Here is a 14,418-nt window from a genome sequence, read left to right as displayed (position 1 = left end):
ATATATATATATATATATATTGTTAGTGGTAGACAGCCACTGCTGATTGAACATTTTTACAAACGAAATCTCACAAGTGGTAATTTTCTAAAAGTGATTATCTACCTTTAACCTTTCCAATAATGATCTGAACAACCTCAGCCACTTGTATCATGTTGTTGGAAATACCCATACTGGGAAATGACACACTGATGACACCAGTATAAATACGACCCAATCTGACACGTCTTCTGTTGATGGAAACGACATAATGAACATGTGTCCCGTCCTTCACGAACAGCCCCACACTATCCTGGAATCTAGAGGTCTTCATCTGGATGAAAATATAACAAACCTGTTTTGAGTGTCTTCTGGACAATCTGAATATAGTTGGCCCTGCCTCTAATTTCACTGTCTAACTGACACCTGCCACAGCTGCCCCAAGACACGTGTTCAGGGGCTGAAAAGACTCCACTAAGAACACCAGGACCGGAAAACAAAATACAACTTTACGTGAACGCTGATCTGATCTCTCGATGCTAAAGGACACTCTGAGTATAAAAGCCATGGGAACAACAGAGAAGGGCCACAACATCTGACTACATAAGAGGTGTGGAACTTCTCCAGGACACAACACAAACACCACAAAGCATCTAGAGCGATCAGCACCTCACTAGAGGAAGGTGGGTCTCCCCCAAGCCCGTTCGCCTGCTTCACACGCACCTGTCGCACAGGAGCCAGCCCACGCGCAGGAGGCAGGCTTCTGTTAGCTTTGCAGGTCCAAGGCCAGAATCCGGAAGGTGGTCCTTCTAGACGTCTGCCCTCCTGCTCAATACCAGACAACTGTTCACCATGGATTTCCAGGGTGACTCTGGGGAAAACCCGACAAGGAGAGCCGAAATGTGCTACGTTTTCTGCCTCCTTTCAGAATTCCTGTTTAACCATAACCCTTGAATCCTATCTCCCTCATTTCTGAACTAGTGAAAACAAATTTAGGACCACCTGGGTGGGTGGATCAGCTGGTTAAGAGTCGACTCTTGATTTTGACTCAGGTCATGATTTAGCGCTTCGTGGGTTGGAGGCTGGCGTCAGGCTCTGTGCTGACAGCTCAGAGCCCAGAGCCTGCTTTGGATTCTGTGTTTCCCTCTCTCTCTGGTCCTCCCCCACTCATGCTCTATCTCTCTAAAAATAAATAAACATTAAAAATTTTTTTTAAGTAAAATAAACAAAAAAATTTTTTAAAAAAGAATTGCTCTATTTTAATTACACCAAACAGCACACTGTAAATCATTACTTCATTATTTATGCCGTGACTTTAATTAAAATCAGTAAAGTAAAATCCGTAGTTATTTTACAGTTAGATGGAAACTTTAAAAATCTGAAGCAAAGTTTTCATTTGAAGGAAAAAAACACATTTTTCCTGGACATACATACTGCTTACTTTCTTGTTAACACCGGTTCCATTATATAAAAAGGGAAAGAGTTTACATTCAGAACTCTCAATTTCAGTAATGATGAATTATACATCTTACTGGGTACTTTCTTACACTATTCAATCGGCATGTCCCCACATTCACCAACTTTTAACAACATCATTTCGCAGTGCGTGTGTCACCGTGACGCAACCGGATCCGTGTGGGGCTGCACAACTCACAACAGGCTGAGGGGCAGTGCGGGCTTCATGCCTGACATGGAAATGTGCTGCCAGCTTCAGGTCTGGTTGCCTCGCCAGCTGGAAACAGCACGAGCAGCAGCAGGCACCCTTCCGGCTCACTCGTGTATGTAACAAGGACCTTTTAATTAAAACTGCATCTGAGGCCTCAGCCTGTAACTATGCAACACGGGACGAGACTCTGCCAACCGACACGAGCTTTGCAATGGACATAAAATGGTTACTTTTATGAAAACATTAAGAATAAATCTCTTTCTGGCATTACTACTGTTAGAAATGGCTGTGTTCACCTCAGCAACTGACTCCGTTACTGACATTGTTAAAATCTGAGGCTTCCCCTGGTTTTAGCTACTAGAAAACTAAAGGCCAGGTCGGTAACACATCCTTTACAAGCTGTGGGGCTTCAGGGACAATTCACCTGCAGAATCTTTATTCCTGGCTCCACTCTGCAGCCTGACCTTCCTTTCTCCTTTCCTCCTCAATCTCCATCTACCAGCCGACCTTACTCTTTTACTGTGCTTACATCTTTTTCTAATTGTCCCCAAAATATATGTGGAACAAGTGACATTCTGATAAAATACATGGTGCATGTCTGATGTACACATACGAACACAATGTACACACACACATTAAAAAATGCCCACCCTCCACCCTCTTCTCCTGGCTTGTCTGCTTCACATGTATAGCACAACTACCATCAGTGCCCTACCCAAGTACTGATATTCCATCCCTAGGCATTTATCTGAATACACATCATCTACACCTGCACGTGAGAGCACAGTGCAGCTTTTATCATAACAGCCCCCGAATGGAAACATCCTAAATGTCCCTCAGCAGGTGAACGGACTTTAAAACTGTGGTATATCCATGTACTGGAATACTGCCCAGCAATGCAAAGCAATGAATTACCAACATACACAGCAAATGAATCTCAATACCTGCTGACCAAGAAATCAGGGCAATCATGGAAAAGAATGGATTGTGTGATTCCACTTCTATAAAACTCTAGAACAAGCAAAGCTAATCATTGCAGTGAAAAGCAGATCAGGGGCTGCTTGCAGCTGGAGACAGGGAACAACCTTCTGTATCTTCATTAAGATGGAGGTTACGTGGGGGCATCAATTTGCAGAGAAATGAAGGAAAGGGACTTCCTCGCAGAAATACTGCTAGTTCACAGGAGAGCTGATTCCGCAATCGGTGCTGGTCCACTCAAGAGTTCAAGCTTTCTGTGGACAGGACAACAGGCTGCAGGCAAAGAGCCCACGGTCACTCAACATCTAGCAACCACGTGAACGAGGCAATGCCACGTGCCACTTCTATTTTTTGGTTCTTGGCATTCACTGATCCACAAAACAGAAACAAACCCTCACCTACTACCATGCTCACTGAGTGGGCAAATGATGGCACTCTCACAAAATACAAGGCCCTAAAATACCGACAGGGGTCTCTCATTCTGAAGTTTAAATTCCAAAAGAGAAGACAGACTTAGCATAGAAGAGAAAAATAAAAACTAAAACTGGGCCCTTTCCCACCACCATCAGGGAAAGAAACAATGAATGGATTAAAGAACTCTGAAAGGTAAAACTCCAAAGTTAATGAAAGAAAATACTCCAGAATATTCTTGCAGCCATATTAAGAAGGATTCCTTAAATAAAATTTCAAAAGCACAAAACATTAGGCCAAAAGCAATGAACTTGATGACCTCAAAATAAAAATCTCTGTTCAACAAAGAACAGTATGGGGAAAATTAACAAACAGACAACAGAACAAGAAAAGACGTTTCAAAGCGTGACATGTATAAAGGAATTAATGTCTAGAAGAACAAGAGGTTCTGCAAATCAACAGAAAAAGACAAGTACCCCACTGGGAAAATAGGCAAAGGATAAGAACAGGCATCCACAGAAAGTAAAGGCCAACCTTGTAAGAACACCAAGTGCTGCCTAATTTCATGAATGAATACAGAAACGTAAATTAAAATATCTCAGCGACAGCATGTGTGCAGATGAACAATGGCAAGTAGCAGCAGACACGTGGGCTGTAATCAAGGAGGAACTCTGCTCCTGGACAGACATACTAATTGACTCCTCATGTTTGTGCTGGTGAAGGACTGAAGCACTGGGGGGGGGGGGGGGGGGGGCCGTGTGTGGCAGAAGGAAGCTGGGGACAACCCGAGTGACCATCATGTAGAAATCATCAAAACAGGCAGAAAGACAACAATTTAAGGAGACTACTGAACACAGCGTAAACGCTGGAAACACCCGAGTCATCCGAGGACAAAACGACGGCAGCACGATACAAATGTGCAGGTGATCACACACAGTTAGCTATAGGGCTGGAATGACTGTCAGGTGCTCAGCCCAGGGCTTGGCACCGAATATGTTCTAAACCAGGGTTCCTGCACTGATTATCGTTTATCTTTCCCAGCTTACACCCCATATTTGCATTACTACATATCTAGACAACTAGAAGACTTGGACGCATAAGAATTGGACAGAGGAGGCATGGGGGGCAGGACAAGCATAGTGGGAGAAGCCAGACCTATAAAGTCACACAGACCTCGGCCCAAGCAGCTGCTCTTATGATCAACTAGCTACATGGCCTTGGGCTAGTTATTTAACTTCTCTGCATCTCAGAGTGCCTAGTGATAAAATAACATTAATAGTGTCAACCCCTGTGGTTGTCTGGAAGGCAAATACACTAACAGGATGTGAACCTTACAGTGGTTTACCTTGCGTGCCCCTCGCCCCCTCTCGGTGTGCTGCAGAAGTGTCCCCCAGCCCCTACTGGAATACCACGCACCCGCTATGGTGACCATGGAACAACGTGGTCAAAGGTTAATCAATGTCAACAAAAACACCAGCATAGAAAAAAATGGTAAGAAATAGATCAAAGCGGGTCTCTTACTTGACTGTGGACAGAGAAATTATAGGTGACTATTCTGCTTCCTGTTTTCCAAGTGTCCTGCCAATTGGTTATTTAGTTTACTTACACTAAAATATCTTCAATAATAATGCTTTACCACTGGGTGCTTTATAGATGCAGGGATGGCTAAACACATGCACTTAAGTACACATGACACCATGCTAACAGAATGAACGGAGGCATCTTAGTAGATAGGTGTGACAAAATTCAACATCCTCTCATCATGAAAACACTCAACCCCCCGGGTACAGACAGAAACCTCCTCACCATAACAAAGGCCATAGATGATGAGCCCACAGCAAACATCATATTCAATTGTGAAAACTTGAGAGCTTTTCCTGTAAGGTCCCGAGCAAGACAAGGACGTCCACTTCCACCACTGCTAGTAAACATACCACTAAGCACCTCAGCCCAAGCATTTGGATAAAAGGATACAAAGCATCCAAATTGGAAATAAGAAGTAAAATGACCTCTGTAGATTTTATTATCTTACACACAGAAAACTCTATAAAGACTCCACAAAAAAGCTGTCATAACAAATGAATTCAGCAAAGTAGCAGCTCACAAGGTGATGCGCAAAATTTAGCTGCGTTTCTATACACAAAGAATGAACACACTGAAAAGAAAATTATGACAATAATTCCATTCACAATAGCATCAAAAAGTATAAAATATGTAGAAATGAGCTTAACCAAGGAGGAGAAAAGCTTGCACGATGAAGACTGCCAAACACTGCTGAAAGACAGTAAAGCCGTAAGTGGAAACACATCCCGTGTTTGTGGACTGGAAGAATTCATATATCGTTGAAATGTCCATATTACCCAAAGCAATCTACAGATTCGGTGCAATTCCTATCAAAATCCCATGGACATTTTTTCTTATATAGAAAACCCATCCTGAAATAACACGTGCAATCTCAGTGGACCCTAAATAACCCAGATAATCTAAAACGAAGGAGAAACTGGAGGACTCACACTTCCTCATCTCAAACCTACTACACAAAGCTAGAGTAGGCAAACCACGTGGCACTGGCATAACCAGACATGCAGACTAATGCAATCGAAGAGAGAGCCCAGGAAGAGACCCTCACATCTACAGCGAAAGGGTTTCTGACAAGGGGGCCAGGACCTCTCAATGGGGAACCCGGTCTTTTCAACCAACACAGCTGGGAAAACTGCATCTCCACACACAAAGGAGGCGGCTGGGCACCTCCCTAACAGCATATACAGAAATTAACTCGAAATCGGTCAAAGACCTAAATGTAAGGCCCCAAACAGTAAAACTCTTGGAAGAATATGCAGCACAAAGCTTCACAACACTGGGTTTGGCAATGATTTCTTGGATGTGACCAAGGACACAGGCAACAAAAGAGAAAAAAGAGAGTGGGCTTCATAAAAATTCTAAAGTTTTGTACGACAGGAGACACGGTCTACAGAGTAGAAAGGCAACTCCCAGACTGAAAGAAAATATTTGTGAATCGTGGATCTGGTGAGCAATTGCTATCCACAAGAGATACAAAACCTGTGAAACTACCAACCAACCTGATTCAAAAATGGGCAAAGAAGTTGAAGAGACAGGTCTCCAAAGATACAAGAATGACCAATAATAAGCATGAAAAGACGTTGAATGTCACTGATCATCAGGGAAATGTAAATCAAAGCCACAATCAGATACCGCCTCGTGCCTGTCATCATGGCTAAAATAAAAAAGACAGGAAATAACAAGTGTTGGCAAGGATGTTAAAAAAGGGAACCTCTTGCACTGCTGGTGGGAATGCAAACTGGTACAGCCGCTGTGGAGAACAGTATGGAGGTTCCTCAAAAGAATTAAAAACAGAATTGCCTATGACCCCACAACTCCACCTCTGGGTATATACCCCAAAGAACTGAATGCAGGGTCTCAAAGAGATCTGTCCACCCATGTCCATAGCAGAATTATTCATAATAGTAAAACATGGAAGCAACACCTGTATCCATCACGAAGTGAATAGATAACTGATGTGGCCACACTCCATGCAACTGACTATTATTCAGCCTTAATGGGGAAGAAAATTCAGAGTGTGTTATTGAGAACATTATGCTGAGGGAAAGGAGCTATAAAAAGACAGATACTATATGACTCTATGCCTCTGAGGGATATAGAGTCATCACTGTCACAAAGTCAAAGCAGAATGTGCCAGGAGCTGTGGGAGGAGGGATGGGGACTCAGTGACTAACAGGTGCAGAGATTCAGCTTCACAAGATGAAGTGAGTTACAGGGATGGATGGTGGAGACGGCAGCACAGCAGTCTGGACGTAATTAATGCCACCTAATTGTAGGCTTAAAAATGGTTAAGATTGTAAACTATATGTGTGTGTACTTTACCACATTAAAAAAAAAAACAAAACAAAGTAACCATGATCTGCCACTAGGTGTTTTATAGATGGGTATACAACAATTCTTTTTAATATGGCACTAGACAAAAATAAACTTCACAACCTAAAGAACACCTTTCTAGATCCTTCATCGATGAATTTATTTAAAATTTAGAATATACTCTGAAGAAAGGTTATTCCTAACAATCTAGACAAATAATTTGCTTGTACAGCCTCACGTTCTTCGCCCATAAAGCAGGGCTAATATGAACGTTGGAGCTGCTGTTACATGATAATCTGGAAGCACATGTTCATGACAGTAAATTAACATCTTCAACACCAGCAAGGATACAAATGTAGACCCACCAAACACCAAAAGGAAACAATGAAGATTAAAAGTTTGGACTGCGACATCAGATAGATCTATATTCGTATTTCTCTTCTGCAACCGACAACCCGCATGGCTTTAGGCCAGATCCCAGCAGCCTGGGTCTCAAGACCTTCATCAGCAAAATAAGGTGAAGGAAAACAGACCTCCTGGAGCAGTGGGCAGAATTCACACAGACAAATCTACGAAGTAGCACAGGGCTGCTTCTCAATTCTAAGCCTCCTGGAAACCACATCTCCAGCTCATGCAACTGAATACTTACGGTTATCTAGAAACCTTCTCCCAGTTCCTTTCCCTAGCTACTGGCTTCACACTAAGATCTAAAGAGAGGAAAGATGTGTGCCCTACCCTCAAGGTGCTCACAGCACAGGAAGTGGAAATGCTTTTATAGTAATAAGAGACTATAATAAATAATAAAACTGAATTTCACACATATCACTATGTGAGCCAAGAACAAGGATAATGGGGCTGGTTACAGTGAGGAATGAATCAATACCTCACAGGAGATGGTTATCTGGTTGAATCTCAAAAGGGTATGTTTTGTCAATTAAGAAGGAAAAATACAAAATAAAGAATCAAAAATAATAGCTCAGAAAACGGAGAAGAGTCTCATCACACGAAGCCTTAGTGGCGAGCAGCAGGGCATGAAAAGGAGGACAGTCAGGGTCTGACTGCAAAGGGCTCACACAAATGTCCTGTTCAGGTATTGGCACTTTGTGCACAACGAGGAAATAAAACAGAGGATTTTTTTTTAATGTTTATATTTGAGAGAGAGAGACAATGTGTGAGCAGGGGAGGGGCAGAGACAAATGGGAACACAGAATCTGAAGCAGACTCCAGGCTGATCTGTCAGCACAGAGCCCAACACGGGCTTGAACTCACAAGCCGCGAGATCATGACCTGAGCTAAGGTTGGACACTTATCTGACTGAGCCACACAGGCGCCCCTAAAAAAAAGGATCTTAAGAAGAATATAATCAGATCTAAAATCTAGAAAAATACTGATGAAGTATGAGGGCTGAGTTCACTTGAAGGGGTCAGGAACAGCCTCCTCAGGGACACGACTTGAGAGAGGAGTCAGCATCCGGGCACAGTGTGCATCACAGTGGATCCGAGGGTCTGCAGGGGTCCCGGGCGCCGAGAGCAGCACACCAGGTGGGTCATGGCAGCAGATGACGGGGAAGAGGAAGGCCCAGAGAGTATCAACTTGGCACAAGAATTCAGGCTTCATGAACAACAGAAAAAAGCTTTCAATCATGCAGCGTGTGGTCAGATGGTGGTGCTCTGGAAAAATCTCTCTGATTCCAAAGATGGGAAGAAACAGAGCAGCAGCAAGAGTGGGAAGCTGGAAGCCCAATTAGGAACCCACTGCCACTGCACAGGCAAGATATGAGGAGGGCTCAGACCCAGGCCAGAGCAGGGGAGAGCCCGCACACATGCAACATTGAAGAGGAACATTCGCTCTATCTGGGGAGGGGAAAATGAGTGTGTTTGACTCTATTTCCATATTCCAAACAAACTCACTATTCCCTTCCGGCTACAGGTTAAAAACCTCTGTGCTGGCCTTAGCAGCCCTCCCTGTCTGATGCTCTGCCTTCTCATCTCCCTTCCCTAAAAGTCTTCCAGTCCGTCTGATCCAACTCTGCCTGAATCCTGTCCAAACTCCCAGGTGCAGCTAATCCCACACCTTCTACAAATTCCTGACTGCAGCGACCCCTTGACTAAGGCACGGAGTGCGGATAACCCGGACAGCCAGCATGAAGGGCTGGCCCCTATTCCGTGTGGGGGGCCTCTACTACTTGGTAACACTAATTTATACTTTAATGGTTGTTCACACTTTTCTGTGCCTTAGCGGTATATTTCCTTCACAGAACTGCAAAGAAATGTCAACCATGAAAACAGCTAGCCAATAATCCAAGCCAAGAGGAGGGCCCCAAGAATTGTGCACACAGGAGAAAGCTCTCTGTGGAATTGTAGATTACGGTTGTTCAGAATCAGTTACTTCTTCTGCAAGGCTGTTATTATGCAAGATAAAAATAAGGATGTAACGGTGGTGAAGTTACCTGCCCATCCACTATCACAAAAGAAATGCAATAAAAAATAAATCATTGTAGATTGAAAAGGGTATGCGGTTAGTAATTCTGGGAAGAATTCTTGGGATTACATCCACAGTCTATTATTAGATGGTAGTTTTTCAAAGTAACTTATTTCCAAAGTAGCAGACAGGAGCTATCTCCTTCCTCTCCAACAAATCCAATGAGGGAGTGGACAGAGTGCTTGTTTCCACAGCATGTGTGCTAAAACTGAACGACACATAGAAGATTATCATGGCTCCATGCAAGGGTGACATGAAAATCTGTGAAACATTCCATACTTTTGTACTGTCTGCCTCCCCTCCAAAAAAAAAAAAAAAAAAAAGATAGAAAAGAAAATCAGCTGACATAGAGACAAAGCACAATTATGACATAATAGCTGCTAGAAGTTTCATAAGTTAATTTTAAACAAGTGAGTAAAGAGTGTACCCAGTGCAACTTCAAAGGCAGCCCTCACACAGGGACTTGCAGGGCAGGCTTACGTCTGCCTATAGCGACAGGAAGGACTCCAGGTAAACTCACACATTTCAATGCCAAACATGTCACAAGAGTTCAGAGGTCACATTTTATAAGTGGGGTGTGACCCTAAAGTAAGCAACACATGTAATTAATTGATGCCCTAACCTGAAACATTAATCTGAATGGGACTAGTCTACCAGCCCAGGGTTGGCCTGATCACATCAGCCACAAGCACAGTCACCTCTGAACACAGGCCATCACAGGGGTGCTCAAGGCAGCTCAGACACACCTGCGTTTCCCAGCACAGAGCAGATGTGAGCCGACCTCTCCCAACAGCACTAAGCTGCCCATAATGCTGGAACACGTAGGTGAACATAAAGGCCATACTTGTTTCAACAGGTCTTTAAATCACAACTACTACTTAGAATACTTACAAAATTCCAATGCCACATTATAATTATCCAAGTTAGATATGAATAGTATGTTTGGATTTAAGAGGAAACAGAGGTGACACATGTGACTTACTTTTATGGAATATTAACATATAGGTGACATTTAGAAAAATAACATGATAATGAATTAGGAGTACTATTGGGAATCTCAGGGATTGAAAATCTAAATTCTACTGGTTACTGATTTTGTTGTCATAGGAGTCTTAATTTTTTTAAAGTTAGTTACTTATTTTTGAGAGAGCATGCACGTGCACACACGAACTGTGAAATCATGACCTGAGCCAAAATTTAGAGTTGAACACTTAACCAACTGAGCCTCCCAGGTGCCCCTGACTCTTAATCTTTGTTCCTTGACTTAAAAACTGTAAAACAAGAGCTAACATTATGATCTGAAGCATAAAATTGTTATAAATATTTGTTTCATATAAATATCAAGTAGTCAAACATTTCAAAGCTTTAGTTTCACAACACTTATTCAAATTTCATACAACTTATGAATCCATATGTGCCATTCACAAGTTAGCCTTTATAAACTTTCCAACTAAAAGAGAAGCTACCCTTGCCTGTGCTTATTTTCATCTCAACTGACTACTGTACTTCATTTTTTTAATGATAAAGTGACTTATTTGTTTCAATTTTATGATGACTAAACATCAGAAAACATCCTTTGATTTTTAAAACTGTAAAATGTTTTTTAATGAGAGGTCAAAATTTACCTGTGTTTATGTAGTTCCCAAATGAGAACTATGGAATTTTATATTATCATGAAATCGAATCTATAAATCTGTACTTTTAAAACAGAGAGACAGCTTCACCATTAATTAAAAAATCAAACTTAATCCCATAGATGTACTTTGATTTCAGAAGGACTCCTCTGGTGAAAGTACTCTCCATCCCAAATAATAGAACCTGTTAAAGAAGTTTCTGGAAGTTATACTTTTTAAATACTTGAAATACACAATAAATCTCAACACTGATTCTCTCATTTATAATTCCTTTTCCACTCCTTTTTTGAACAGAACACTAGCTGTTTAAAAACAGAGAGAGGCAATTAAAAGAAACTGGTAAAGAAGCACAGGCTTCTTTCCTAGGGTACATGGCAACCACGAGAGGCTCTATAAGCCAGCATACATAACCTATAAAAACCCTAAAAAAGAAAGAAGTTAAGGATTTTATACCCAGCCAAACTGACTTTCCAGTAAAAAAGGCTGCAACCAACTGTTAAGAACCAGCAAGAACTTGAAAATCACTTCTCATGAAACCTTAAGAATCTTCTAGATGTTTGTGCCACTCTGAAAAAACAGCACGGAGGCTACTCAAAAAATTAAAACACAACTACTGTACCATCCACCAATCCCACTTCTGGGTATTTATCTGAAAGAAATGAAATCACACTCTCAAAAACGTATGTGCACTTCATGTTCACTGCAGCAAACTCACCGTAGCCAAAGCATGGAAACTCCCTAAGTGCCCGTCCACAGATGAATACATAAAGAAGATGTGGCGTATATACAATGGAATTATTATTCTGCCAAAAAGAAGGAAATCTTATCATTTTGTGACAATGTGGAAGGACCTGGGGGTATTATGCTAAGTGAAGGAAGTCAGACGAAGAAAGACAAACACTGTATGATCTAAAAAGACTGAGCTCACAGAAACAGAACAGACTGGTGGTGGCAAGTGTTGGGTGAAATGGGTGAAGGGAGCCAATGCTGTAAACTTCTAGTCATAGGATAAATGAGTCCCAGGCATGTCGTGGACAGCATGCCGACTACAGTTAATAACACTGTACTATGTATTTGGAAGGTGCTAACAGAGCAGATCTGAGTTCTCATCACAGGAAAAACAAGGTGATGGATGTTAACTGAACATACCATGGTGATCATTTTGCAATAGGTACAAACACAAAATCATTATGTCATGCACCTTGTAAACTAACACAATATTATATGTCAATTACATCTCAGTAAAACTTGGGGAACAAGAATAAAAAGAATCTACCAGAGAATGAATTGTGGACACCAAGAGAAGGGCTGGTGGTAACCATAAAATGAATACTTGTTTGTAGACGAAGACCAAAGGCCAATTGTGAGGAAGAAAGTAGAACATGTAATCGCTCTCACCTCTGGCAGGTTAGAATCAGTACAACTGTTTGAAAACAATGGGTAAAGTAATTTAGATGGTTTCCATCAAACATACTATTTATTGGTTATAGTGTTGGTGTGGTTACTCTGCAATAGCTTGACGTATAATGTTGGATAAAACAACTGACTAGTTACGATTCATGATGTCTTTACTATGTAAGAAGAGAGAAACATTTTTGGTAGAAGAGTTTGGGAAAAACTAGTAGCCATAAATTCAAATGGAAAATATCAGTATTCATTAATAGGGTGTTCTTTTGTCTTAAAATTATGTATACTTCCTCTGCCCTCTAAAAGGCCTGGAAAGATCAACCAAGCAGCAGTGAGCACACTGAGGGCCAGACATGCTTCTGAAATACAATTTCTAAGTGAAGGAAATTAGAGCCCCTTGGAGAAATCAATGGTTCCAAGGGTATAAAACAGATGAGCCTGAAAAACCCTGTTGCAAGAAAAAGCAGAAAGCCACTTTAGGAGTCAATGCAGAGAGGCTCCAACTGGTGAAAGATGGAAACATTTGAGCATAAATAAGGATTTTGTCAGAAATGGACTGAAACGTATCAAAAGTATCTAAACGCATGAATTCCGAATGGCACTTTAAAAAAACTAATTGGTTACCAGGAGAGGAGGCCATTTTAAACACTGGCAAATAAAGGCAAAGAGTCAGTTACTCTCCCTTTGGACATGGACACACCATGGGGCTGCCACACAGGATGCAGAGGCAAGTTTACATCCTTATAGAAGTAATCCTGTTGATGATCCTTAATGAGTTACGGGCAGTACTCGCTGTACATCACGACTGCCAATCTCACGCATGAGAAATGGGCATATGACCTCCTGGTAGGACCACATGCTACTGCAAAGGAGTCTCACCCCACCCAAGCCTCCAGAAAACTATCAATTTCCACAAAATGCAGAGAAACAAATACACCACAGGATGCGACCAGCAAAAGCCAGACTGTGGGAAACCTAAGAGCAAATGAACCAGTTTCTTCAATAAACTGCGAAGGAAAACAACAACAAGGATGAATGAAAACCTTTAGATTGAAGGTGACCTCAAAGAGACTTTCAAACAGAAACAAAAACAAGCAGAACTAAAATACTGCACAGAAGTTAACTACAGTGTCTGGGGTTTGCCAGGCTTCAAAATATCATAAAGAACCATGATCCCAAAGCCCAAAACTGTTAAAAAGTGTTGACTGAAGACAGGTTCCATTCCTACAATGGAGTCCATCACCAGACATAACACAGAAGGACCTTGATGACTACATACACCCTCTTCGCAGTAACTCTGCTCCAGCCATCAGGAATTCGCCATATGTGTAAAAATTAAAAGGTAACTCTATGTTCAGCCTCCGCTGTAAGTAAGCAGAGCAACTCGATTTTAAGTTAATCTAAGATGTGAAAAGTATTTACCTATTTAGAATACAGAACAGCCACCTGTCTTCCTATCATGGGGCAATGCTTCTCCCAACCTGCCTTGGCCAGGGTAGTGACAAGGACACCAACTCAACCCAGGAGCTAAGGCAGCAGGCCAGGCGGTTAAGCAGACAGCTCCTCCTTGGGGCTGATGGCCTGGTAGGAAACTAATGACACACAGGCTGTGCCAGAAACAGTGTTGTCTGGTTCTTCTTTGTACCATCAAGCGCACCCGTAACAGGAAGGAAGAAGGTCCTCTCAGACGAAGCGGAAGAGACACCGGCCACCACTCTTAAACAGTTACCCGCTGGTTAATTTTTTTTCGTCTTTAGATGACACTAATAAAACAATAATTTTTGGTAGATGACTACATTTATTCATATGTATCTTAAGATCTATGGACCTGAGGTCATGGAGAAAAGTCAGCCTTGGCAGCCTGAACGCTGAGCTGACGGAGAAGGGAGAAAAGAGAACGCTTATCAACAATCCCTAATGCAGAAAGGGCACGACACGGTGTGCGCTCCTCCTTACGAACCTCTCCTC

The 14,418-nt window shown here is 42.0% G+C and overlaps 1 protein-coding gene and 1 non-coding gene across 7 annotated transcripts in view; one reads left to right on the top strand and one right to left on the bottom strand.

Annotated features, from left to right (window-relative positions):
• ZMYND11 (zinc finger MYND-type containing 11) overlaps nt 1-14,418 on the bottom strand; it is a 132,039-nt gene that overhangs the window by 58,453 nt on the left and 59,168 nt on the right. The gene's annotated exons all lie outside the window — the stretch shown is intronic.
• Nucleotides 9,588-9,692, top strand: LOC124502775 (U6 spliceosomal RNA). Its single transcript, XR_006960030.1, has one exon. It is a non-coding gene; the product is annotated as a U6 spliceosomal RNA (small nuclear RNA).

The sequence above is a fragment of the Lynx rufus genome, unplaced genomic scaffold (assembly GCF_022079265.1).
Source record: "Lynx rufus isolate CCGP_SWC_20201006 ecotype Redwood Valley unplaced genomic scaffold, mLynRuf1.p SCAF_7, whole genome shotgun sequence".
In the NCBI taxonomy this organism is placed as follows: Eukaryota; Metazoa; Chordata; class Mammalia; order Carnivora; family Felidae; genus Lynx; species Lynx rufus.
The sequence above is the reverse complement of the archived record's forward strand: the minus strand, read 5'-3'. Positions and strand labels throughout refer to the sequence as shown.